This window comes from Oncorhynchus nerka, linkage group LG10 (genome assembly GCF_034236695.1).
Source record: "Oncorhynchus nerka isolate Pitt River linkage group LG10, Oner_Uvic_2.0, whole genome shotgun sequence".
Classification (NCBI taxonomy): domain Eukaryota; kingdom Metazoa; phylum Chordata; class Actinopteri; order Salmoniformes; family Salmonidae; genus Oncorhynchus; species Oncorhynchus nerka.
Window position 1 is genome coordinate 19,950,200 of NC_088405.1, and position 22,500 is coordinate 19,972,699.

The following is a 22,500-nucleotide window of genomic DNA, read 5'->3' on the forward strand; positions in this document are numbered from 1 at the left end:
CAGACAGACAGACAGACGTTAGTTTATATGGACAGGCCTGTTCCTTCCCCTGTATCTGTATTGATGGTCAAATGTGATTGTCGTCCTGGGCTCAGGTTGGACTGTGTGGTCTATAGTTAGAATCATCTCCAAGCCTTCTGATCTAATAAAGAGAGTCTGGCCTTGACCTGATGTGTCCCAAATGGCACCCTATTCCCTATGGCCCAGGTCAAAAGAACTGGACTAAGGGAAGATGGTGCCATTTGGGACGCAGACTGAGAATGGGTTTCAGAGGAAGGAAAGCTTAGAACTGATGGAGACAAATGGGAAATATACTGATGAGAATTATACATGGGAGAGAGGGAGTGTGTGGATGGAGGCAGATGGGACTCAGACTGGTCCCACTCAGCCAGCCAGCATCCATCTTACCTCGGGACGCAAGGACGTCTGTCTGAGGAACCAGACAAGAGGGAAACAGACGCAGTAAAAACCCACAGACACTCTTAAGGCGACTATGTGAGGCTGGAAGAGAGGATGCACCAGCCCGACCTGTATGTGTGTGTCTCCGCCCGCATTAAGTGCAGCCCCAGCACAATCCCCTGACAGCCAGGCTGGCAATATAGGGCCCCACATCTGACACATGAGAGCCCAGACAGAGAGCAAGAGTCTTGGATCAACTCTGGCCGTCTCTGGGGAGGGGAGGGCCATCCTGGTTCTCCATCCTCCAGCTCCACTCTGTAGGCTGATCAATGACAGGACGGTTATTACAGAAGAGATGTTCAAATAAATTGTCTGCACACTTATAGGTCAAGTATTAATGCAAATGCCAGATATTTAACATTTTACAAATGTTAACTTTACCTCTTTGTAATGGCTGTATTATGCTGCAGGAAACCTAGGGGTCTGCATGTTTTACCATGCAATACGCTTCAGCAGAGATTTGTATTGCGATTTAAATTGCTTTCAGTGTGAGATTGCCTTATCGTAGCCCACCTAGAAAAAACTAGCTAGCAGTCTGAAATGCAAGATCCTCCTACAGTTAACCACTAGCTGGTGCTATGACAGCATCATTATCTGCAGTTAGCCATTAGCTGTTAGCCTCTAGCAGTTGCTGTACCGTGGATTACCTAGCTGTAGCTAGCCTTTAGTCATTGCTGTGGATTACCTAGCTGTAGCTAGCCTTTAGTCATTGGTGTGGATTACCTATCTGTAGCTAGCCTTTAGTCATTGCTGTGGATTACCTATCTGTAGCTAGCCTTTAGTCATTGCTGTGGATTACCTAGCTGTAGCTAGCCTTTAGTCATTGCTGTGGATTACCTAGCTGTAGCTAGCCTTTAGTCATTGCTGTGGATTACCTAGCTGTAGCTAGCCTTTAGTAATTGCTGTGGATTACCTAGCTGTAGCTAGCCTTTAGTCATTGCTGTGGATTACCTAGCTGTAGCTAGCCTTTAGTCATTGCTGTGGATTACCTAGCTGTAGCTAGCCTTTAGTCATTGGTGTGGATTACCTAGCTGTAGCTAGCCTTAGATTACCTATCAGTTGTGGATTAGTCATTGCTGTGGATTACCTATCTGTAGCTAGCCTTTAGTCATTGCTGTGGATTACCTATCTGTAGCTAGCCTTTAGTCATTGCTGTGGATTACCTAGCTGTAGCTAGCCTTTAGTCATTGCTGTGGATTACCTAGCTGTAGCTAGCCTTTAGTCATTGCTGTGGATTACCTATCTGTAGCTAGCCTTTAGTCATTGATGTGGATTACCTATCTGTAGCTAGCCTTTAGTCATTGCTGTAGATTACCTATCAGTAGCTAGCCTTTAGCCATTGCTGTGGATTACCTATCTGTAGCTAGCCTTTAGTCATTGCTGTGGATTACCTATCTGTAGCTAGCCTTTAGTCATTGCTGTGGATTACCTAGCTGTAGCTAGCCTTTAGTCATTGCTGTGGATTACCTAGCTGAAGCTAGCCTTTAGTCATTGCTGTGGATTACCTAGCTGTAGCTAGCCATTGCTGTTTTAGTCATTGCATTGTGTGGATTTACTGTAGCTAGCTGTCATTGCTGGAGCCTAGCTTTAGTCATTGCTGTGGATACCTATCTGTCAGCTAGCCTAGCCTTTAGTCATTGCTGTGGATTACCTAGCTGTAGCTAGCCTTTAGTCATTGCTGTGGATTACCTAGCTGTAGCTAGCCTTTAGTCATTGCTGTGGATTACCTAGCTGTAGCTAGCCTTTAGTCATTGATGTGGATTACCTAGCTGTAGCTAGCCTTTAGTCATTGATGTGGATTACCTAGCTGTAGCTAGCCTTTAGTCATTGCTGTGGATTACCTAGCTGTAGCTAGCCTTTAGTCATTGCTGTGGATACCTATCTGTAGCTAGCCTTTAGTCATTGCTGTGGATTACCTATCTGTAGCTAGCCTTTAGTCATTGCTGTGGATTACCTAGCTGTAGCTAGCCTTTAGTCATTGCTGTGGATTACCTAGCTGTAGCTAGCCTTTAGTCATTGCTGTGGATTACCTAGCTGTAGCTAGCCTTTAGTCATTGTCATTGTGGATTACCTAGCTGTAGCTAGCCTTTAGTCATTGCTGTGGATTACCTAGCTGTAGCTAGCCTTTAGTCATTGCTGTGGATTACCTAGCTGTAGCTAGCCTTTAGTCATTGCTGTGGATTACCTAGCTGTAGCTAGCCTTTAGTCATTGCTGTGGATTACCTATCTGTAGCTAGCCTTTAGTCATTGCTGTAGATTACCTATCTGTAGCTAGCCTTTAGTCATTGCTGTGGATTACCTATCTGTAGCTAGCCTTTAGTCATTGCTGTGGATTACCTATCTGTAGCTAGCCTTTAGTCATTGCTGTGGATTACCTAGCTGTAGCTAGCCTTTAGTCATTGCTGTGGATTACCTAGCTGTAGCTAGCCTTTAGTCATTGCTGTGGATTACCTAGCTGTAGCTAGCCTTTAGTCATTGCTGTGGATTACCTAGCTGTAGCTAGCCTTTAGTCATTGCTGTGGATTACCTATCTGTAGCTAGCCTTTAGTCATTGCTGTGGATTACCTAGCTGTAGCTAGCCTTTAGTCATTGCTGTGGATTACCTAGCTGTAGCTAGCCTTTAGTCATTGCTGTGGATTACCTGTAGCTCTGTGGATTACCTATCTGTAGCTAGCCTTTAGTCATTGCTGTGGATTACCTAGCTGTAGCTAGCCTTTAGTCATTGCTGTGGATTACCTAGCTGTAGCTAGCCTTTAGTCATTGCTGTGGATTACCTATCTGTAGCTAGCCTTTAGTCATTGCTGTGGATTACCTAGCTGTAGCTAGCCTTTAGTCATTGCTGTGGATTACCTAGCTGTAGCTAGCCTTTAGTCATTGCTGTGGATTACCTAGCTGTAGCTTTAGCCTTTAGTCATTGCTGTGGATTACCTATCTGTAGCTAGCCTTTAGTCATTGCTGTGGATTATGATACCTATCTGTAGCTAGCCTTTAGTCATTGCTGTGGATTACCTGCTGTAGCTAGCCTTTAGTCTGGAGCCTTTAGTCATTGCTGTGGATTACCTAGCTGTAGCTAGCCTTTAGTCATTGCTGTGGATTACCTATCTTTAGTCATTGATGTGGATTACCTTTAGTCATTGGTGTGGATTACCTAGCTGTAGCTAGCCTTTAGTCATTGCTGTGGATTACCTAGCTGTAGCTAGCCTTTAGTCATTGCTGTGGATACCTATCTGTAGCTAGCCTTTAGTCATTGCTGTGGATTACCTAGCTGTAGCTAGCCTTTAGTCATTGCTGTGGATTACCTAGCTGTAGCTAGTCATTGCTGTGGATTTAGTCAGTCATTGCTGTGGATTACCTAGCTGTAGCTAGCCTTTAGTCATTGCTGTGGATTACCTAGCTGTAGCTAGCCTTTAGTCATTGCTGTGGATTACCTATCTGTAGCTAGCCTTTAGTCATTGCTGTGGATTACCTATCTGTAGCTAGCCTTTAGTCATTGCTGTGGATTACCTATCTGTAGCTAGCCTTTAGTCATTGCTGTGGATTACCTATCTGTAGCTAGCCTTTAGTCATTGCTGTGGATTACCTAGCTGTAGCTAGCCTTTAGTCATTGCTGTGGATTACCTAGCTGTAGCTAGCCTTTAGTCATTGGTGTGGATTACCTAGCTGTAGCTAGCCTTTAGTCATTGCTGTGGATTACCTAGCTGTAGCTAGCCTTTAGTCATTGCTGTGGATTACCTATCTGTAGCTATTACCTAGCTGTAGCTAGCCTTTAGTCATTGCTGTGGATTACCTAGCTGTAGCTAGCCTTTAGTCATTGCTGTGGATTACCTAGCTGTAGCTAGCCTTTAGTCATTGCTGTGGATTACCTAGCTGTAGCTAGCCTTTAGTCATTGCTGTGGATTACCTATCTGTAGCTAGCCTTTAGTCATTGCTGTGGATTACCTAGCTGTAGCTAGCCTTTAGTCATTGATTACCTAGCTGTAGTGGATTACCTAGCTGTAGCTAGCCTTTAGTCATTGCTGTGGATTACCTATCTGTAGCTAGCCTTTAGTCATTGCTGTGGATTACCTAGCTGCCTTTAGCTAGCCTAGCCTTTAGTCATTGCTGTGGATTACCTAGCTGTAGCTAGCCTTTAGTCATTGCTGTGGATTACCTAGCTGTAGCTAGCCTTTAGTCATTGCTGTGGATTACCTAGCTGTAGCTAGCCTTTAGTCATTGCTGTGGATTACCTAGCTGTAGCTAGCCTTTAGTCATTGCTGTGGATTACCTAGCTGTAGCTAGCCTTTAGTCATTGCTGTGGATTACCTAGCTGTAGCTAGCCTTTAGTCATTGCTGTGGATTACCTAGCTGTAGCTAGCCTTTAGTCATTGTACCATTGTAGATTACCTAGCTGTAGCTAGCCTTTAGTCATTGCTGTGGATTACCTATCTGTAGCTAGCCTTTAGTCATTGGTGTGGATTACCTTTAGTCTGATTAGCTAGCCTTTAGTCATTGCTGTGGATTACCTATCTGTAGCTAGCCTTTAGTCATTGCTGTGGATTAGCTGTAGCTAGCCTTTAGCTGTGGATTACCTAGCTGTAGCTAGCCTTTAGTCATTGCTGTGGATTACCTAGCTGTAGCTAGCCTTTAGTCATTGCTGTGGATTATTAGCTAGCCTTAGTCATTGCCTAGCTGTAGCTAGCCTTTAGTCATCTGATTACCTAGCTAGCCTTTAGTCATTGCTGTGGATTACCTAGCTGTAGCTAGCCTTTAGTCATTGCTGTGGATTTACCTTTAGTCAGATTACCTGTAGCTAGCCTTTAGTCATTGCTGTGGATTACCTAGCTGTAGCTAGCCTTTAGTCATTGCTGTAGATTACCGATCTGTAGCTAGCCTATCTTAGTCTTTAGTTGCTGTGGATTACCTAGCTGTAGCTAGCCTTTAGTCATTGCTGTGGATTACCTAGCTGTAGCTAGCCTTTAGTCATTGCTGTGGATTACCTAGCTGTAGCTAGCCTTTAGTCATTGCTGTGGATTACCTAGCTGTAGCTAGCCTTTAGTCATTGCTGTGGATTACCTTGCTGTAGCTAGCCTTTAGTCATTGCTGTGGATTACCTAGCTGTGGCTAGCCTTTAGTCATTGCTGTGGATTACCTGCAGACTGTTTAGGGTGCGTTTAGCAACGTCTCTGATAATTGTTACAAACATTACATACATTTAAGTCATTTAGCAGACGCTCTTATCCAGAGCGACTTACAAATTGGTGCATTCACCTTATGACATCCAGTGGAACAGTAGTGCATCTAAATCTTTTAAGGGGGTGAGAGGGATTACTTTATCCTATCCTAGGTATTCCTTAAAGAGGTGGGGTTTCAGGTGTCTCCGGAAGGTGGTGATTGACTCCGCTGTCCTGGCGTTGTGAGGGAGTTTGTTCCACCATTGGGGGGCCAGAGCAGCGAACAGTTTTGACTGGGCTGAGCGGGAACTGTACTTCCTCAGTGGTAGGGTGGCGAGCAGGCCAGAGGTGGATGAACGCAGTGCCCTTGTTTGGGTGTAGGGCCTGATAAGAGCCTGGAGGTACTGAGGTGCCGTTCCCCTCACAGCTCCGTAGGCAAGCACCATGGTCTTGTAGCGGATGCGAGCTTCAACTGGAAGCCAGTGGAGAGAGCGGAGCGGGGTGACGTGAGAGAACTTGGGAAGGTTGAACACCAGACGGGCTGTGGCGTTCTGGATGAGTTGTAGGGGTTTAATGGCACAGGCAGGGAGCCCAGCCAACAGCGAGTTGCAGTAATCCAGACGGGAGATGACAAGTGCCTGGATTAGGACCTGCGCCGCTTCCTGTGTGAGGCAGGGTCGTACTCTGCGGATGTTGTAGAGCATGAACCTACAGGAACGGGGCCACCGCCTTGATGTTAGTTGAGAACGACAGGGTGTTGTCCAGGATCACGCCAAGGTTCTTAGCGCTCTGGGAGGAGGACACAATGGAGTTGTCAACCGTGATGGCGAGATCATGGAACGGGCAGTCCTTCCCGGGAGGAAGAGCAGCTCCGTCTTGCCGAGGTTCAGCTTGAGGTGGTGATCCGTCATCCACACTGATATGTCTGCCAGACATGCAGAGATGCGATTCGCCACCTGGTCATCAGAAGGGGGAAAGGAGAAGATTAATTGTGTGTCGTCTGCATAGCAATGATAGGAGAGACCATGTGAGGTTATGACAGAGCCAAGTGACTTGATGTATAGCGAGAATAGGAGAGGGCCTAGAACAGAGCCCTGGGGGACACCAGTGGTGAGAGCACGTGGTGTGGAGACGGATTCTCGCCACGCCACCTGGTAGGAGCGACCTGTCAGGTAGGACGCAATCCAAGCGTGGGCCGCGCCGGAGATGCCCAACTCGGAGAGGGTGGAGAGGAGGATCTGATGGTTCACAGTATCGAAGGCAGCCGATAGGTCTAGAAGGATGAGAGCAGAGGAGAGAGAGTTAGCTTTAGCAGTGCGGAGCGCCTCCGTGATACAGAGAAGAGCAGTCTCAGTTGAATGACTAGTCTTGAAACCTGACTGATTTGGATCAAGAAGGTCATTCTGAGAGAGATAGCGGGAGAGCTGGCCAAGGACGGCACGTTCAAGAGTTTTGGAGAGAAAAGAAAGAAGGGATACTGGTCTGTAGTTGTTGACATCGGAGGGATCGAGTGTAGGTTTTTTCAGAAGGGGTGCAACTCTCGCTCTCTTGAAGACGGAAGGGACGTAGCCAGCGGTCAGGGATGAGTTGATGAGCGAGGTGAGGTAAGGGAGAAGGTCTCCGGAAATGGTCTGGAGAAGAGGAGGGGATAGGCTCAAGCGGGCAGGTTGTTGGGCGGCCGGCCGTCACAAGACGCGAGATTTCATCTGGAGAGAGGGGAGAAAGAGGTCAGAGCACAGGGTAGGGCAGTGTGAGCAGAACCAGCGGTGTCGTTTGACTTAGCAAACGAGGATCGGATGTCGTCGACCTTCTTTTCAAAATGGTTGACGAAGTCATCTGCAGAGAGGGAGGAGGGGGGGAGGGGGAGGAGGATTCAGGAGGGAGGAGAAGGTTGCAAAGAGCTTCCTAGGGTTAGAGGCAGATGCTTGGAATTTAGAGTGGTAGAAAGTGGCTTTAGCAGCAGAGAGAGAAGAGGAAAATGTAGAGAGGAGGGAGGATGTCAGGTCCGCAGGGAGGCGAGTTTTCCTCCATTTCCGCTCGGCTGCCCGGAGCCCTGTTCTGTGAGCTCGCAATGAGTCGACGAGCCACGGAGCGGGAGGGGAGGACCGAGCCGGCCTGGAGGATAGGGGACATAGAGAGTCAAAGGATGCAGAAAGGGAGGAGAGGAGGGTTGAGGAGGCAGAATCAGGAGATAGGTTGGAGAAGGTTTGAGCAGAGGGAAGAGATGATAGGATGGAAGAGGAGAGAGTAGCGGGGGAGAGGGAGCGAAGGTTGGGACGGCGCGATACCATCCGAGTAGGGGCAGTGTGGGAAGTGTTGGATGAGAGCGAGAGGGAAAAGGATACAAGGTAGTGGTCGGAGACTTGAGGGGAGTTGCAATGAGGTTAGTGGAAGAACAGCATCTAGTAAAGATGAGGTCGAGCGTATTTCCTGCCTTGTGAGTAGGGGGGAAGGTGAGAGGGTGAGGTCAAAAGAGGAGAGGAGTGGAAAGAAGGAGGCAGAGAGGAATGAGTCAAAGGTAGACGTGGGGAGGTTAAAGTCGCCCAGAACTGTGAGAGGTGAGCCGTCCTCAGGAAAGGAGCTTATCAAGGCATCAAGCTCATTGATGAACTCTCCGAGGGAACCTGGAGGCGATAAATGATAAGGATGTTAAGCTTGAAAGGGCTGGTAACTGTGACAGCATGGAATTCAAAGGAGGCGATAGACAGATGGGTAAGGGGAGAAAGAGAGAATGACCACTTGGGAGAGATGAGGATCCCGGTGCCACCACCCCGCTGACCAGAAGCTCTCGGGTGTGCGAGAACACGTGGGCAGACGAAGAGAGAGCAGTAGGAGTAGCAGTGTTGTCTGTGGTGATCCATGTTTCCGTCAGTGCCAAGAAGTCGAGGGACTGGAGGGAGGCATAGGCTGAGATGAACTCTGCCTTGTTGGCCGCAGATCGGCAGTTCCAGAGGCTACCGGAGACCTGAACTCCACGTGGGTCGGCGCGCTGGGACCACCAGATTAGGTGGCCGCGCCACGCGGTGTGGAGCGCTTGTATGGTCTGTGCAGAGAGGAGAGAACAGGGATAGACAGACACATAGTTGACAGGCTACACAAGAGGCTACGCTAATGCAAAGGAGATTGGAATGACAAGTGGACTACACGTCTCGAGTGTTCAGAAAGTTAAGCTTACGTAGCAAGAATCTTATTGACTAAAATGATTAAAATGATACAGTACTGCTGAAGTAGGCTAGCTGGCAGAGGCTGCGTTGTTGACTATGTAGGCTAGCTGGCAGTGTCTGCGTTGTTGACACTACACTAATCAAGTCGTTCCGTTGAGTGTAATAGTTTCTACTGTGCTACTGTGCTGCTATTCGGGGCTAGCTGGCTAGCTAGCAGTGTTGATTACGTTACGTTGCGTTAAAAACGACAATAGCTGGCTAGCTAACCTAGGAAATCGCTCAAGACTACACAATTATCTTTGATACAAAGACGGCTATGTAGCTAGCTATGTAGCTAGCTACGATCAAACAAATCAAGCCGTTGTACTGTAATGAAATGAAATGAAAAATGTGATACTACCTGTGGAGCGAAGCGAAATGCGACCGGATTGTTGAGTGCGGAAGTTCTGTTCGGTAGACGTTGGCTAGCTGTTGGCTAGCTAGCAGTGTCTCCTACATTAAGGACGACAAATAGCTGGCTAGCTAACCTCGGTAAATTAAGATAATCACTCTAAAACTACACACTCTAAACTACACAATTATCTTGGATACGAAGACAGCAAAGACAACTATGTAGCTAGCTAACACTACACTAATCAAGTCGTTCAGTTGAGTGTAATAGTTGTGCTGCTAATCGGTAGACGGTGGACTAGCTAACGGTGGACGTTAGCTAGCTGGCTAGCTGCAGGGCAGTGTAGACTGCGTTAGGACGACGAAATACGATAATTACGCAATTATCTATGATACAAAGGCTATGTAGCTAGCTAAGAAGAAATTGCTAAGATTAGACAAATCAAACCGTTGCTAATCGGTAGACGGTGGACTAGCTAACGGTGGACGTTAGCTAGCTGGCTAGCTGCAGGGCAGTGTAGACTGCGTTAGGACGACGAAATACGATAATTACTCAATTATCTATGATACAAAGACGGCTATGTAGCTAGCTAAGAAGAAATTGCTAAGATTAGACAAATCAAACCGTTGTACTATAATGAAATGTAATGAAATGTAATACTACCTGCGGACCGAGTGCAGATGCGACCGCTCGCTCCAACCCGGAAGTACAAAGACCAGAGCTAACCCTAATCCCATTCCTCACATCTGACTGACTCATTTGCTAGCTAGCTATAGTTTCCCTCAGACGGGCCTACAAGGGGAAGTGGATAGACCGAAGGCACAGAGCATCATCTAGGTTTTGTACAGTGTTGACCAGTGGATATTTAGGGTTACCAAACTGGTTATTGGTTCCTATCTGGTGGCAGCAGTCAGTCAATCTTTCACCTCTTATATTTGGTCCACCTTTCCCTGAAGCAGTCTCTGTGACATTCAATAAACACAACAGTGTCCCTCAAAATGACAGCCCCCACAGACATTCTCACCTTCTCGCTCGTAATCCTCACTGCTTACAGATTTGGGTGTAGAAACATTTCAGAAAGCTACTTTTCTGAATTCCTGAGAGGGGCGAGTTTGGAGTTGTTCTTGGGTTCATTTCAAGGTGTGACCGAGGAGGATTGTGTTTTTTAAAATGCTTTATGTCTGACTTCTTTCAACAAGTCTTGGCATAACATGTAGGCTGGTGACTACTAGCCTATTACAGTACAGCAGAATGTCAACAGTTGTGTGATTGTTGGTAGAGGTTACTAAAGGTCATAAAAAGATGCAGGATCTTGTTTCTTATTATTCCCCTTAAATTAAATAAAGAAAACCATACAAATAATACAAAGTTATTGATATTGACAACACTGTTTTGCAAGAGAGTAGTATTTGATTGATATCACTCATTCAGGGATTGAATTTGAATCGACTACATGCCCTTATTCACATCGCTACCACAACAAACTGTCTCATGGGTTTTGGGGAAGTAGTAGATTATATGGAGAGATCAGGAGACTGCATGACAAAGACAAGTGTGCAGCCAAAGTTTCAGTTCCTGCATACAGTAGCTTGAGTTTGCAATCTGCAGCCAAGTTAGCAAAGAACAGCAGTGCTACATATTGCTACTTTCTTTTACCCTCTAACAAATGTGACACTACTCAGAGATATATCTACACATACAGCTGAGTGACTGTATAAAGCACTGAAGTGAGAGAGAGCAGAGCTCTCCTCCGGTTTCTCTCTCTATTGCTTGTCACAAATATATCACCGTCGTCTCTACGCTGGCTGCCATATCGGGGTTTGATTTCTCTCAGTTTTGTGTCAGCACTGAACCACTGACACACTAGTGAAATAGAGGGTTGGGAAAATATATGACTTGGGACAAGGGAGAGACTGTTGTCCAGGCTGTATTGGTTTTAAGTGGATGGGAGAGGGTGAGGGTGTATTTCTCCTAGAGAGGTAGAGCGAGAGTGTACATGAACTTGGTTGTGAAATAGGGGGAAAGGGAGAGAGATTTAGCTGGTTTGGAGTGGAAAGGGAGAAGAGTGTTAGGAAGTTGGAACGGGACAGAGAGAGAGTTGGCCAGGGTTCTGTGTTAGTTGGGAGAGTCCCTTCACTGACGTCCCCCTCTCTGGTCTCAGACGTAAAGAATGTTAGGCAGGCCAGGCAGGGCTGTGGAATGCTGACAGCACTGAGTAAATCAACATAGCATGTTCACTGGGCAATCTGCTGTCGCACGTCAGGGAAAGCAACCAATCCAGCCTGTCATCAGTGGCAGATCACGTCCAGTGTGAGGCAGGCAGTAACTCACACACAACACACATTCTGTGTTAACGCACAAAAATACACTATATATTCAAAGGTATGTGGACACCCCTTCAAATTAGTGGATTTAGCTATTTCAGCCAGACCCGTTACTGACAGGTGTATAAAATCGCACATAAAAATCGTCTGTCCTCGTTACAATACTCACTACCGAGTTCCAAACTGCCTCTGGAAGTAACGTCAGCACAAGAACTGTTCGTTGGGAGCTTCATGAAATGGGTTTCCATGGCCGAGCCGCCGCACACAAGCCTAAGATCACCATGCGCAATGCCAAGCATCGCCTGGAGTGATGTTAAGCTTTCCTCCATTGGACTCTTTAGTGGTGGAAACACGTTCTCTAGAGTGATGAATCACACTTCACCATCTGGCAGTATGACGGACGAATCTGGGTTTTGTGGATTCCAGGAGAACGCTACCTTCCCCAATGCATAGTGCTAACTGTAACGTTTGGCGGAGGAGGAATAATGGTCTGGAGCTGTTTTTCATGGTTCGGGACACTACAGCATACGATGACATTCTAGAATGACATTCTGTTCCTTCCAACTTTGTGGAAACATTTTGGGGAAGGCCCCTTCCTGTTTCAGCATGACAATGCCCCTGTACACAAAGTGACGTCCATACAGAAATGCTTTGTCGAGATCAGTGTGGACGAACTGACCTCAACCCCAGCGAACACCTTTGGGATGAATTGGAACGCAGACTTTGAGCCAGTTCTAATAGCCCAACATCAGTGCCCGACCTAATGCTCTTGTGGCTGAATGGAAGCAAGTCCCTGCAGCAATGTTCAAACATCTAGTGGAAAGCCTTCCCAGAAGAGTGAGTCTGTTATAGCAGCAAAGGGGGACCAACTCCATATTAATGCCAATGATTCTGGAATGAGATGTTCAACGGGCAGTTGTCCACATACTTTTGGTCAGGTAGTGTATGTAGACACATGCTCATGTACGTACAGAGACACACTCTCTCTATCTCTCTCTTCCTCTCTCTCTCTCATCCTCTCGCCCTCTTTAGCTCTGTCTTTCAGACACTCACCCTTTCTCTAACCCCCCACTCTGTAAGTTATCTTTTCCCTGTAGCTGTGTAAGGCAAACTGGTAGTGTCTCCTTTGTTACTGACCCAATCAACCTTCTAGACTATTTAATTACTGCTGAGCCAGAGAGAGAGAGAGGTGGGGGAGATTGAGAGGTGGGGGAGAGAGAGAGATGTGGGGGAGAGAGAAAGATGTGGGGGAGAGAGAGAGAGGTGGGGGGAGAGAGAGAGAGAGAGAGAGAGGGAGAGGTGGGGGAGAGAGGGAGTGAGAGAGGTGGGGGAGAGAGGTGGGGGAGAGAGTGACAGAGGTGGGGAGAGAGAGGTGGGGGAGAGGGTGAGAGAGGTGGGGGAGAGAGTAAGAGATGTGGGGGGGAGAGAGAGAGGTGGGGGAGAGAGAGAGGTGGGGGAGAGACAGAGAGGTGGGGGAGAGAGAGAGGTGGGGGAGAGTGAGAGGTGGGGGAGAGTGAGAGAGATGGGGGAGAGAGAGAGAGAGAGGGGGGGGAGAGAGAGAGAGAGAGAGGTGGGGGAGAGGTGAGAGAGGTGGGGGGAGAGAGAGAGAGGTGGGGGGGAGAGAGTGGAGATGAGGGGAGAGAGAGAGGTGGGGGAGAGGGTGAGAGAGGTGGGGGAGAGACAGAGAGGTGGGGGAGAGTGAGAGAGGTGGGGGAGAGTGAGAGAGGTGGGGGAGAGAGTGAGAGGTGGGGGAGAGAGTGAGAGGTGTGGGAGAGAGTGAGAGGTGGGGGAGAGAGAGGTGAGGGAGAGAGGTGGGGGAGAGGAGGGAGAGAGAGATGTGGGGGAGAGAGAGATGTGAGGGAGAGAGGTGAGGGAGAGAGGTGGGGGGAGAGAGTGAGAGAGGTGGGGGAGAGAGTGAGAGAGGTGGGGAGAGAGTGAGAGAGGTGGGGGAGAGAGTGAGAGAGGTGGGGGAGAGAGAGAGAGAGGTGGGGGAGAGAGAAAGAGAGAGGTGGGGGAGAGAGGTGGGGAAGAGGGTGAGAGAGGTGGGGGAGAGTGAGAGAGGTGGGGGAGAGAGAGAGATGTGGGGGAGAGCATTCCTGCCACTGCATTATTAACCAGATGCTGCTATACAACTATATATAGTGTACATGTGGGTCTGTAAGAGGTCTCCTCTGACACTAAGCTTTGCCTCCTTAGATGTTGATGATGAAATCTCTTTGCAACATAAAAGTACCGTTAACTTTTCAAACTAGTAAAACCCCTGAAACAGATGTGTACGGAGGAAAATACTTATTTAATGTGATTATGATGTTATAATTTTGAACATTAGGTGATTCATTGGTAAAAAGTAATTTAGCTGAACTCCTGTGGAACAGTGCGGACCTGGTTGGTCTCTCTTTTGTGGAGGAAACGTGCAAAGAGGTGATATCACATCGTTTACACCTTCAGTGCAGAACTTGCACTTTTCACACAGTACTTTACAGTGAAATGCTGCATCAGACCTCCGTGTGTCAATGATGGTGCTCTGTAGGCCTGCTTGCCTCTCTCTCTCTCTCTCTCTCTCTCTCTCCCCCCCCCTCTCTCTCCCCTCTCTCTCTCCTCCCCCCCTCTCTCTTTTTCTCCCTCCCTCCCTCTTTCTCTCTCTATCTTTCTCTCTATCTCTCTCCCCCCCTCTCTCTCTCCCCTCTCTCTCTTTCTTTCTCTCTGTCTCTGATGTGGTGGCCTTTGGCCAGGTAACAGTCTGTCTAGCATGTTGTGCCCCACCCACTTCTGCAAGTCAGTAATGTGAGCCGGCTGCATTTTCTTCTCCTTCCCCCTCTAGGGTGTGTGTGTGTGTGTGTGTGTGTGTGTGTGTGTGTGTGTGACAGAGAGTGTGTGTGTCTATACTTATATTACGTGCCTGTTTGTGTGTGTGATGGGAGCTTCAGGGGGCAGTGCAATGATCACTAGCGAATAAAAACAGGAGGCATCAATAACAGCACCACACAACATAGGTGAGGAGGAGTTGTATCTCTCTCTCTCTTTCCCCTCTCCCTCTCTTTCATTCCTCTCTCTCTTTCTCCCTCTCTCTCTCTCTCTCTTTCTCCCTCTCTCTCTCTCCCTCTCTCTTTCCCCTCTCTCTCCCTCTCTCTTTCCCCTCTCCCTCTCTCTCTCTCTCTCCTCTCGCTCTCTCTTTCCCCTCTCGCTCTCTCTTTCCCCTCTCTCTCTCTCCCTCTCTCTTCCCCCTCTCGCTCTCTCTCTCCCTCTCTCTTTCCCTCTCTCTCTCTCCCTCCCTCTCTCTCTCTCTCCCTCTTTCCCCTCTCTCTCTCTCTCTCTCTCTCTTTCCCCTCTGTGTCTCGCTCTCTTTCCCCCCCCCTCTCTCTCCCTCTCTCTTTCCCCTCTCCCTCTCTCACTGCATCCTGTCATCTGTGGAGTGAGTTGGAGCTGATAGCAGGTACAGCTGGAGGCTGTAACCCATTATTACTGAGCGATCTCTCTGATTGGCTGAGCCGACGAGACCGGGAGACAGCTTCTGAATAATAGACGAGCATTGTGCCGACACTGGACAGGAAATAGAGAGAGAACCAGAGAGAGAGAAAGCGTGCGCGTGCGCACGAGAGAGAGTGAGACAGAGAGATCAACAACAGAGTGAAAGATGAAAGTAAGGGCAGAGGAAAGAGATGAAAGAAGGGAGGAATAAGTGGAACCGTTGCCACTGGTCTAGTGTTGTTCTGACATCAGAGCTTTCTCTCTCTCTCTGTGCTATGAGGAAAATGACATGAGACACACTGAGACTTTGCTTGACTCTGGGTAAGTCTGAGAGCAGTGTGTGTGCGCCTGCGTGTGTGAATACTCTGACTTGAGTTATAAATATTAGGCATTTTAGGTGTGCGAAAAAAAGAAAGAAAAGAAAAAGAAAAAACTAATTCAGTGTGTGTCAAATGCCAGGTGTCAGACTCATTTCAACTTTTCATTTAGTAGAATTCTCTGCACACTATTGAGGGAAATTATCGTCTTCCGAGACCCACGTGTGTCTGAAAACCGCTTATAACCAGCTGAGGGGATGCACTGAACCAAAGTGAATGAATGGAGCGTGAGGGCACTGTATCTGTGTTGAGCTGTCTGCTTGAAGAAGGTATTTGTATGTTTGCATGTTTCGGTGACGTCTGTGGTTGCAGTGTGCATGTGGGATTGTGTGTTAGACAACCCCAGTCTGATATAAGTAGGGTCCCCTGCTATTGCTCATGATATAATGAGTGTTTTGAGTCTGAGAGCATGAATATAATTAGTCTGACTAGAATGGACACTCCTGATGGATTCATTGACACACCTAGAGGGGGAACTTTGGAATTAGAATTTCTTCTCTCCACGTTTTAAAACTCATCAATGTGTGTTTCCACTATTTAAATGCAACAGTGTAATATCCTAAAGCACTACAAAATGAGTGTGATTCATTATATAAGATTATGAGAAATGTAGTACATTTTCTGTTCTAGTGGATGGATATATACAGTACCAGTCAAAAGTTTAGACACACCTACTCATTCCAGGATTTTTCTTTATTTTTTTACTTTTTTCTACATTGTAGAATAATAAAAAAACATGAAATAACACATATGGAATCATGTAGTAACCAAACATGTTTAAATATAAAATAGATTTGTTTGAGATTCTTCAAAGTAGCCACCCTTTGCCTTGATGACAGCTTTGCACACTCTTCACATTCTCTCAACCAGCTTCATGAATGCATTTCAATTACCATGTGTGCCTTCAGTCGTGTTGTGACATGGTAGGGGTAGTATACAGAAGATAGCCCTATTTGGTAAAAGACCAAGTCCATATTATGACAAGAACAGCTCAAATAAGCAAAAATAAACAACAGTCCATCATTACTTTAAGACATGAAGGTCAGTCAATACGGAAAATGTCAAGAACTTTGGAAGTTTCTTCAAGTGCAGTCGCAAAAACCATCAAGCGCTATGATGAAACTGGCTCTCATGAAGACCACCACAGGAAGACCCAGAGTTGCCTCTGTGCTGCGGACGATATGTTCTTCAGAGTTACTGCCTTAGAAATTGCAGCCGAAATAAATGCTTCACAGAGTTCAAGTAATAGACACGTCTCAACATCAACTGTTCAGAGGAGACTACGTGAATCAGGCCTTCATGGTCGAATTGCTGCAAAGAAACCACTACTAAAGGACACCAATAAGAAGAAGAGACTTGCTTTGGCCAAGAAACACGAGCAATGGACATTAGACCGGTAGAAATCTGTCCTTTGCTCTGATGAGTCCAAATTAGAGATTTTTTTTTCTCCAACTGACGTGTCTTTGTGAGATGCAGAGTAGATGAATGGATGATCTCCGCATGTGTGGTTCCCACCGTGAAGCATGGGGGAGGAGGTGTGATGGTGTGCTTTGCTGGTGACACTGTCTATGATTTATTTAGAATTCAAGGCACACTTAACCAGCATGGCTACCACAGTATTCTGCAGCGATACACCATCCCATCTGATTTGCGTTTAGTGGGACTATCATTTGTTTTTCAACAGGACAATGACCCAACACACCTCCAGGCTGCGTAAGGACTATTTGACCAAGAAGGAGAGTGATGGAGTGCTGCATCAGATGACCTGGCCTCCACAATCGCCCGATCTCAACCAAATTAAGATGGTTTGGGATGAGTTGGACAGCAGAGTGAAGGAAAAGAGGCCAACAAGTGCTCAGCATATGTGGGAACTCCTTCAAGACATTTGGAAAAGCATTCCAGGTGAAGCTGGTTGAGAGAGTGCCTAGATTGTGCAAAGCTGTCATCAAGGCAAAGGGTGGCTACTTTCAAGAATCTAAAATATGTTTTGATTTGTTTAACACTTTTTTGGTTACTACATGATTCCATATGTGTTATTTCATAGTTGTGATGTCTTAACTATTATTCTACAATGTAGAAAATAGTACAAATAAAGAAAAACCCTTGAATGAGTAGGTGTGTCCAAACTTTGGACTGGTACTGTATGTCTGAGAGCGTGACTAGAGCCTAGCAGCACTGCATAGGACAGGCGTTAGACATCAGCTGACAAGGGCTTGACCTGCTTGGGCCACAGTTTGACACACACACACGCACACACACTTGGGCCACAGTTTGACTCACTGACCTGAGCTCTGCATCAGAGAGACTGTCTACCCGTTCAGTAAGATTGTGTAGTACTGAGAGGACAGTGGCTGCACAACTAGTAAGATTGTGTACTGGGAGGACAGTAAGGTTGTGTACTGGGAGGACAGTAAGGTTGTGTACTGGGAGGACAGTAAGGTTGTGTACTGGGAGGACAGTGAGGTTGTGTACTTGGAGGACAGTAAGGTTGTGTACTGGGAGGACAGTAAGGTTGTATACTGGGAGGACAGTAAGGTTGTATACTGGGAGGACAGTGGGTGATTCAGTAAGACAGACAGGGTGTAGTTCCCAGTGAACACTGTTGATCTGTTGAGCTGCACCGTGTCTGTTTCCTGTTTAATATCTAATGTGCTCAAACCACTGGCAGTAGCCTCAGAGCTTTTTTTGTGTGTGTGTGTGTGTGTGTGTGTGTGTGTGTGTGCCATTTCCTCTTCTGTAAGAAGCCTAGGACACTGACTTAAAGGCCCAATGCAGATGTTTTATGTCAATATAAAATCCTTTCTGTGTAACGAATAAGTACCTTACTGTGATTGTTTCTAATCAAAATGGTAAAAAATACTAAATTGGCTTCTTATCGAAGAGAAATTTCTCAAGCAAGAATTTTGCTAGGACGGTCTAGGATTGGTCTGAGTGGGAGGGGCAAAAAGGAATTTTGCTAGGACGGTCTAGGATTGGTCTGAGTGGGAGGGGCAAAAAGGAATTTTGCTAGGACGGTCTAGGATTGGTCTGAGTGGGAGGGGCAAAAAGGAATTTTGCTAGGACGGTCTAGGATTGGTCTGAGTGGGAGGGTCAAACAGGAATTTGGAACTCTCTTTCTTATTCTTATTTCTTATTTCAACTAATTTACCGCCTGGTACCCACCAAAACAGGCAACAATTTTAGGATGGTCTTTTCGTCATTTGTACAATTTAACAGTATTATTCCAACATCATAGTGTGGAAATACACAGTTTATTAGGTACACCATGAAAACGGATCGCGTGGCCGTGGCTTGCTATATATATAGGCATTCAGTTACTGTTCGATTGGATGTTAGAGTTGGAAAAACAAGTGACCTAAGCGACTTTGAGTGTGGTATGATTGTCGGTGTCAGGCGTGCGGGATCCAGTATCTCAGAACCCCCCCCTTTCGACCTTCCACACACGAGAGTGCCTAGGGATTACCGAGAATGGTGAGACAAACAAAAAACACCCAGTCAGCGTCAGTCCTATGGGCGAAAACATTGACGAGAGGTCGAAGGAGAATGGCAAGAATCATGCAAGCTAACAGGCGGGCCACAAACAGACAACGGTGTCCAGACAACAGTGTCCATACCTATCAGCTAAAATCAAGAAGAAGTGGCTCCAGTGAAAACGCGATCACCAACACTGGACAACTGAGGAGTGGAAAAACATTGCCTGGTCCAATTAATTGTGGTTGCTGTTGTCTGGATTTGGACACATCCTGTCTGGTACAGGTTGGTGGTGTACTGTTGTCTGGATTTGGACACATCCTGTCTGGCACACGTTAGGTCCCTTGATACCAGTTGAGCAACGCATGGTACTAAATGTGTGTACCTAATAAACTGGTATTGTATAAATAAAACACAGGAAAATCCTATTTTGGACTAGCCTCAGGATAGTGTAAATCCTATCCATGTAATGTGTTCTAACCACTGAAACCTCCAGTTGTTGTGCGTCAGTATGTTGGTGTTTGTATGTATATGTGTATGTTTTATTTTTGTATTGTTTGAAAAAAAAAAATACTATATTTAAAAAAGAATCCTTACAGTATAAGTGTGTGTGAGTGCGTGCGAGCAAGTGTGTGATTGAGAAATGTAATTTTTTGGGCATTAATATGGAAATGGACCCCCTTTGCTGCTATAACGTGCGTGCGTGAGCACACTACGCTAGGCTGCATTGTAATCTGGAAACTAGTATGATTTATCCTATCTCTGTGCCCTCTCAAGAGCATTGAAGTCAACCACAATAAATCCTGTTGTGCGGGAGTTCTTTTTATTTTTCTACATAGTGCATCATCTACCATGACTCTCCCTCTCTGCATCTCTTTTTGGGGTCAGGTATTCACAGCAAAATGCATATTATGATCTGGAGATGTGAAGTCTACTGACCCTGTGGGGCGGAAGGAAAGGATCTTTGCGAGGGATTGGCATGAGCCTAGGATTTTTGCCAAAGCGGGCCTAATTTAGTTTTTGTTTTGTGTGTGTTTTCTTTGAGCCTCAATTATTTGTGGGTTTGGTGCTGTGGGCACATACACAGGGAGACAAGACACATAAATTGCAGACTGCACCTTTAACTTGACTGTTGCTGCTGCATTTTGTGTTTTGTTCGTGATTAACCCCTCCCTCCCCAGTAAAATGTGTAATTTGAACCCTACAGAAACCAACACCTGCAGGAGATGTCAAAGTGACTCAGGTAGTTAACCTCCCTCCCTCCATCCCTCACTCCCTCCATCCTTCTCTGGCACCAGCATCTGACCGTTTGTCATTACGCTCATCCCTCCATCACCACCTCTCCATCTGAATGTTCCGTATGCCCACAGAGGCCAAATCAAACTCGCACTGTGAGAAAACCTGAACAGTTGCGTTTCAGTAAACAAATAAAAAACAGACCGTTTATAAAATAATGTGATTATTTACCCTGAGCCGGTTTTTCCCCAGCAGTGCACTTTTGATTGAATCTGCCTCAAGAGTCTTGGAGAGAGATTATAAACCCATTGGATGTGCTTCTGGTTGGGCAGAGGCTAGCGGAGTGGAGGGGGGGGATCATTGGCTGGGAAGGATATCATTGGCTGCTAAATGGGTTCCATTACGGTTTTGCAGAAGCATGACTTTGAATGCATCCCAAATGGCACCCTATTCCCTATATTTAGGGAATGATCTAGGGAATAGGGTGCCATTTGAGGTGCACACTTTTGATTTCAGGAGGATTTGATATCCTCTCTCCATATTTTGCATACATTATTCTCCCCACATAACACAGCATACTGTCTGGAGCTTGTATAGATAGACCTTATGATTTTATAGAAATATATATTTTTTGTCTCGTGTCACACATTGTATGTGTATAGGCGTCCAATGTGCGGTTTTCATGTTCTGAGGACGTGTACTGTCTCTTATATGTGTACAGTGTGTACTACCTCGATCTGTAATGTGTGTGAGCTGGTCTGCATGTGTTTCTGTATCAGAGTAATGTGGGCTGCACAGTCAAACAGTCCTTTAGGCTAGTCTGTGACGTCACTGCTTACCACATTCATCCAAACTGTACGTTCAGTGGAAATGTGTGGTCTGGTCTTTTAAACTTGCTGTTTATTATGTAGAAGTGCTGCAATATCGCAGTGTCAACAACAGAGAAAGATACACTACTTGTGGACACCTGCTCGTTGAACATCTCATTCCAAAGTCATGGGCATTAATATGGAAATGGTCCCCCCTTTGCTGCTATATCAGACTCACTATTCTGGGAAGGCTTTCCACTAGATGTTGGAAGATTGCTGCGGGGACTTGCTTCCATTCAGACACAAGAGCATTAGTGAGGTTAGGCACTGATGTTGGGCGATTAGGCCTGGCTCACAGTCTGCATTCCAATTCATCCCAAAGATGTTCAGTGGGGTTGAGGTCAGGGCTCTGTTCAGGCCAGTCAAGTTCTTCCACACTGATCTCAACAAACCATTTCTGTATCGACCTGGCTTTGTGTACAGGGGCGTTGTCATGTTGAAACAGGAAAGGACCTTCCCCAAACTGCTGCCACAAAGTTGGAAGCACAGAATCATCAAGAATGTAATTGTATGCTGTAGTGTTAAGATTTCCCTTCACTGGGGCCTAGCCCGAACCATGAAAAACAGCCCCAGACCATTATTCCTTCTCCACCAAACTTTACAGCTGGTGCTATGCATTTGGGCAGGTAGCGTTCTCCTGGGCATCCCCAGACTAGTCCGTCATACTGGCAGATGGTGAAGTGTGATTCATCACTCCAGAGAAGGCAAGCTTTACACCACTCCAGCCGACTCTTGGCATTGCCTATGGTGATCTTAGGCTTGTGTGCAGCTACTCGGCCATGGAAACCCATTTCATAAATCTCCCGACGAACAGCTCTTGTGCTGACGTTGCTTTCAGAGACAGTTTGGAACTCAGTAGTGAGTGTTGCAAATAAGGACATACAATTGTTATGTTCTACACACTTCAGCAGTTGGCGGCCCCGTTCTGTGAGCTTGTGAGGCCTACTACTTCGTGGCTGAGCCATCCACTTCACAATAACAGCACTTACAGTTGACCAGGACAGCTCTAACAGGGCAGAAATTTTACGAACTGACTTATTGGAAAGGTGGTATCCTATGACGGTGCCATGTTGAGGTCATTCTACTGCCAATGTTTGTCTGTGGAGATTGCATGGCTGTGTGCACTTGTCACCAACGGTGTGGCTGAAATAGCAGAATCCAGTCATTTGAAGGGGTGTCCACATACTTTTGTCGTGCCTGTACCTTTCAGTGTGGAAGAGGAGATTCCCTGAAGACAGTCTCACCTCCACTAGCTAAAACATCTGAGTCATCCAGCCTGTGTGAACTGCAGGAATTGTAACCCGGGAAACAGGCTGCTGTGCTCCCATTAACTAATGATAGAGGGCAAGTCCTCATGTACAAGGAAACTCCCAATACTAATTACTGTAGAGCTGAGAGAGAGAGAGAGTTAGGGAGGGAGAGCGTTATGGAGGGAGAGCATTATGGAGGGAGCGTTAGGGAGAGTTAGAGAAAGAGAGACTAGCAGATTACTTAATCCCTGCTATTACTACTACTATACTATTGCTGCTACTACTCCTGCTACTACTATACTGCTGCTACTACTACTACTACTACTATACTGCTGCTACTA

The 22,500-nt window shown here is 46.5% G+C and overlaps 1 protein-coding gene across 5 annotated transcripts in view; it reads left to right on the forward strand.

Annotated features, from left to right (window-relative positions):
• LOC115134985 (zinc finger MIZ domain-containing protein 1-like) overlaps nucleotides 1-22,500 on the forward strand; it is a 288,705-nt gene that overhangs the window by 236,830 nt on the left and 29,375 nt on the right. Inside the window, exon 1 of one of the 5 annotated variants that reach the window (XM_065023107.1) lies at nucleotides 14,891-15,277. The exons of the other annotated variants lie outside the window; for them this stretch is intronic. The gene's annotated coding sequence lies outside the window, so the exon portion shown is untranslated. Of the gene's footprint in view, nucleotides 1-14,890; nucleotides 15,278-22,500 lie in introns of those variants that run through there. 5 annotated transcript variants of the gene reach the window in all.